Below are 5,053 nucleotides of genomic sequence, written 5' to 3' on the forward strand. Positions count from 1 at the left end.
CAAATAATTAAATTACTTTCAGTTCTACACCAAACCAATAATCCGATTTAAACACTTCCGTTAATCTATTCAGACAAAGCAAACCTTCAAACGGATTGAAATTCACTCGTGTCTCAAATAACTACGAAAGTTATTCAATTCTCTAAAATTGTCTGATGTTACTTTTATTTATTACGGTCCTATGTTATACCATAATAACCCCCCGCACATTAATCAAATCGTCAAATCAACCCCAAACCATCGATTGCACATTCAGTACAAATCAGCGCACAACGAAGTAAATAATATACAAAACACATTTATTGAAGAAGCATGAAATAGAATTACAAATCTCAATTACTCCAGTTACCGAACAATTTCACTCACTGATACCCGTGTTAATAAAATCATTCAATCCCAGAACAATTCGATTGCAAAACACAGTTCATGAAAGAGGGAAAAGGTAGATACCAGCTGCATGCTATTTTTGGTGGAAGTCGAGTGATCAATTCGATCTTACTTCTAAAATCCAAATTAGAGAAACAGGCTGGCCTCGAGGGAGCCGGCGGCCCGATGACTATTCCCCACTCTCGCTAAAATACATAAAAGTCGTTTTCCCTACCCTAGTTTCTCCTGTAAAGTTGTTCAGTCCAATTTTTTGGAGTAAATCCAAGTTAATTTCAGACCAGCGATCCTGCGTCTCACACAAAGATCCCGGGACTCTGGAAAAAATCTTGAAACTCCCTCGGGCTTATTCACGTATGAGCGCTCTTTGGGGGAAAAATCCCCGTAGCTGCCCCTGCAGGACTTTTTATAGACTTCTCTGTCCCCCCCCCCCTTTCTTTCTTCTATACCTTCCCTATAGGGTAAGACTGCCCAGTTTTCCCACGCCTCCTATAGAATAAAACTGGTCAGTTTTCCCACGCCTCCTATAGGGTATGATTGCCCAGTTTTCCCACGCTTGGACACCTGTTGCCTTCAGCAGCTGTTTCCGCCCTGACCACGCTTTACTTTCCACCAAATGCACAGCTAGCCCCTGGTAAAACCTTTCACTTCCCCTTTTCTTCACTTACTGTTTCATGAGAATAACTTTTTAAAGTTACGCTTCAATTAACTCTGAAATAAAAATCCAAACGTTTGATCTATTTCTTTAAACAATTTATGTCACACCACTATTCTCATAGTGACGGGTCTCATGATCGAATTGACTAACGATATTGCTTTAAGCGGTTACAGAATACATTTTTAGCCAAGCAAAGAAATCAAAAAGTAAAAATCACATTTGTGCTTCTCCAAACAATTTGTCACGCCACTATTCTCATAGTGATGGGTCCCTTGATCGAATTGACTAACAATATTGCTTTAAGCTGTTACAGAATACATTTTCAGCCAAGCAAAGAAATCAAAAAGTAAAAATCACATTTGTGCGTCCATGCGTGACTCACAATCTGACACCGTGTTCCTGTTTTATTTCTATTTTAACTTGCTTAGCTTATTTTGGCCCCTTTTTGGTCTCATGTTTTGGTCTGGCGCCATCTTTTGGACAAATTTGGAATTTCAGCTCTGCCAATTTATTCCTGTGAACAATCCATATTTTACCATTTGCACCATCTCTTCCCCCCATGTTACATGACAAGGTAGACAACAGTCTGTCGGACAAAACAAGTGTCATGACTTTAAGTAATACAACTTGCTGTATAAAGCATTAATGGACAAATAAATAAAATTGTAAAAAAGAAAAAATTGAACTGTGTGTTACAAATTAAAGATTATTTCTTTGACTGCCTCTTTGCAGCTACTCTTCTGTTTCTAACAAAGTCTCTTATATTTTGCACATTTCTTTGTGCCAACACAGGGCCTTCTACCAGCTTACAGTGACTGCATTCAGTTTTGGTGGCCAGTCTTCCCTTGATTATCTGATCCTTGAAATGTCGCATTACAGCAGCTTCCTCTGCCTTAGACCACGGTCTCTTTGGCACACTTCTGGAACCATGTTCTTGACCAGCATTTGTCCCTGGAACATTAATGAACAGTATGTCCTTCTCTGGTTTTGTTTTCTATTTCAGGATCCTTTCGGTTTTTCGAGGTCTGGCTCTAGGCCGCCGCGTGGTTAATGGACTCGAATTGGAGCGGAGTGTCATCTGTTCCCTGGAATCCATTGTCAGTTTTTGAACGGGACTGTCCTGGTCCGCGTCCGTAGGTGATGCTCGGTCCAGTGAGTCGGTTAAGTCAGTGTTAGAAGACTTAGTAGACGTAACGTCTGCGTCCTGTTTGGGGTTCATGAGCATGAGCGTGTAGATGCCATGAGCTGCTGATACAAGAAGCGAGCACATCATTGGAACTGAATTGCATGGTTGGTCATAGACGTGTGAACTTACCAGGTTTCATGGACGAAGGCAGGATGAGTCTGCCTGTCTTGGAGCGAATTAGAGGGATGGCAAATCGTTGTGCGGGTGGAGGAGTCTTGTTGCATTGTTGGGTTGAGCGGGAGGCGATTTATTGTGTTGGACGGGCTTTTGGGGCGCGGGAGATAGAAGTGACGGTGCTTCAAGCTGGTGTGTTGTGTCTGCAGGTGGCGGCGGTGGTGGAAAGAGCTGAGGCTTTGATGTCGGTGGCGGTGATCAGGTCCTTACCTAAAAACAAAAACTTCAGCTTTTTACATTTTTGGTTTGTTTGCTTGTTTTGTTTTTAACTTTTTGCAATGCAATAGGAGCAGTGCACACCAGACAAGGAGGACAATTTCTTCACGTGAAGCGCCTGGATCTGGGCCAGCTTCTTCTTCCTCTCCAGCAGGTCGTTAGAGAAAAACTTCAGCATTTGGATTTCCCTCAAAGCCCAAGAGTCACACATAAGTGTGAGGTGCTTGGTAACGAGCTTAAAATAAATTGACAAAATACTGCCAACATTTAATGAGACATTTTCAGTACACACACAAACACACACACACACACACACACACACACACGCAAACGCACACACTGAGACAAAACTCATCCCTGTCCAAGCAGAAGAACGAGATGGTGTCCATGCACCAGACTCATGGCCAAGCTTGACTTCTTCAACACCAGCCTTCATATAGACATGGACTAATAACAGGAGCAAACTGCCACTGGAATTGGTATCTTGTTAACTCTGTTTCTTTGAATGGGAACAGATCATTGAATGAATTTAATTTGGATGCAATTTGATGGTGTACTGCAACAGAAATGGACTGAAGTACAATCAGCGGCGAAGATAGTATTAGTTCTGGATTTCAAGTCCATCGCCTTATCCACCATGTATTTGGACGGTGTGTATTACAGTGTGCTTGTGGCTGAGTGGTTAAGGTGATGGACTTGAAATCCATTGGGGTCTCACCTTGCAGGTTCGGGTGCTGCTGACGATTCAAATTTTGAATTAGAATCTTGTAGATCCTTGCAATATGCATTTTGACAATGTGAGGACCTCACCAGTGTGTGTTGTTGTGGCTGAGTGGTTAAGGTGATGGACTTGAAGTCCTTCGGGGCCTCCCCTCACAGGTTCGGGTCCTGCCGACAATGAGCCAATTATTTGTTTAGAATCTCGTGGTGTAATATGAGATGCTCACCACATGCATTTGTACGGTGAGTATCACAGAGTGTGTTATTGTGGCCAAGGTGATGGACGAGAAATCCATTGGGGTCTCCCCTCGCAGGTTCAATCCTGCTGACAACGATTCAGATGTTGATCTTGCTAGCTCCTCGCATAATGCATTTTGACAATGTGAGGTCCTCACCAGTGTGTGTTGTTGTGGCCGAGTGGTTAAGACGATAGACTTGAAATCCATTGTGTCCTCCCCTAGCAGGTTTGAGTCCTGCCGACAACGATCCAAAATTTTTATTAGAATCTCGTGGCGTATTATGAGGTACTCACCACATGCATTTGAACAGTGTGTGTTGTTGTGGCTGAGTGGTTAAGGCGATGGACTAGAAATCCATTGGCGTCTCCCATCGCAGGTTGGAATGCTGCTGACAACGATTCAGATTTTGAGTTAAAATCTTGCTAGATCCTTGCAATATGCATTTTGACAATGTGTGTTGTTGTGGACGAGGGGTTAAGGCGATGGACTTGAAATCCATTGAGGCCTCCCCTTGGAGGTTCGAGTCCTGCCAATTACTGTCGTTTTAATCTCGTGGTGTATTATGAGATACTCACCACATGCATTTGAACAGTGTGGCATTGTGGCTGAGTGGCTAAGTCGATGGACTAGAGCTCCCTCCCTCGCAGGTTTGGGTCCTGCCGACAATGATTCAAAATTTTGTTTAGAATCTCGTGGTGTAATATGAGATACTCACTACATGCATTTGGACAGTGTGTATTAGAGTGTGTATTGTTGTGGCTGAATGGTTAAGGGAATGGACTAAAAATCCATTGGGGTCTCCCCTAGCAAGTTCGAATCCTGCCAACAATGATATAGATTTTGTATTAAAATCTCGTGTTGTTGCGCGATCCATGACATATACATTTCGACAATGTGAGGACCTTGCCCAAAAGGATTTACTGTGTTATTTTAGCCGAGTGGTTAAGGCGATGGACTAGAAATTCATTGGGGTTCTCCCCTCGCAGGTTCGAAACCTGCCGACAACAAGACAGATTTTGTATTAGAATCTCGTTGCCACAGCCTCGCCATATGCATTTTGTGGCTGTGTGGTTGAGGCGATGGACTAGAAATCCATTGGGGTCTCCCTTCGCAGGTTCAAATCCTGCTGACAATTTGTAATTTACACAGCGCTGGTAAAAACATAAAATTTTTCGTCTGATGTCAAACATAAATAAGAAATTCTTTACATTCTTTAGCTTCCGACAAACTGCTGGGAGTATGGAGCGAAATGGAGCAGACTGCCAGCAGCTGTGGTAAGGTACAAAAGTCTGTGTGTGTACATGTGAGCGTGTGTGTGTGTGTGTGTGTGTGTGTGTGTGTGTGTGCGTGCGTGCGTGTGTGTGTGTGTGTGCGCATGTGCGTGCGTGTGCGTGCGTGTGTGTGGGTGGGTGTGGGTGTGTTCTCCTGGATCGCCACCTTGACGTGGTGGAGAACCTTGTGGGTTCCAATGAACTT

At 43.4% G+C, this 5,053-nt stretch overlaps 1 long non-coding RNA gene and 1 other non-coding gene across 8 annotated transcripts; one reads left to right on the forward strand and one right to left on the reverse strand.

Annotated features, from left to right (window-relative positions):
* Nucleotides 1-816: 816 nt before the first annotated feature.
* Nucleotides 817-4,053, reverse strand: LOC125966101 (uncharacterized). 7 transcript variants are annotated; one of them, XR_007480074.2, is made up of 5 exons: nucleotides 3,871-4,053; nucleotides 3,734-3,811; nucleotides 2,703-3,660; nucleotides 2,358-2,612; nucleotides 817-2,290 (listed from the first exon to the last, which is right to left on the reverse strand). It is a non-coding gene; the product is annotated as an uncharacterized lncRNA (long non-coding RNA). The 7 variants fall into 7 exon arrangements; XR_007480075.2 differs by having other exon boundaries at nucleotides 2,703-3,663; XR_007480072.2 differs by having other exon boundaries at nucleotides 2,703-3,506; nucleotides 3,566-3,660; nucleotides 3,734-4,053.
* Nucleotides 4,054-4,501: 448 nt separating this feature from the next.
* Nucleotides 4,502-4,584, forward strand: trnas-aga (transfer RNA serine (anticodon AGA)). The gene has a single exon. It is a non-coding gene; the product is annotated as a tRNA-Ser (tRNA).
* The last annotated feature ends 469 nt before the right edge of the window (nucleotides 4,585-5,053 follow it).

Source organism: Syngnathus scovelli, unplaced genomic scaffold (genome assembly GCF_024217435.2).
Source record: "Syngnathus scovelli strain Florida unplaced genomic scaffold, RoL_Ssco_1.2 HiC_scaffold_31, whole genome shotgun sequence".
Lineage (NCBI taxonomy): Eukaryota > Metazoa > Chordata > Actinopteri > Syngnathiformes > Syngnathidae > Syngnathus > Syngnathus scovelli.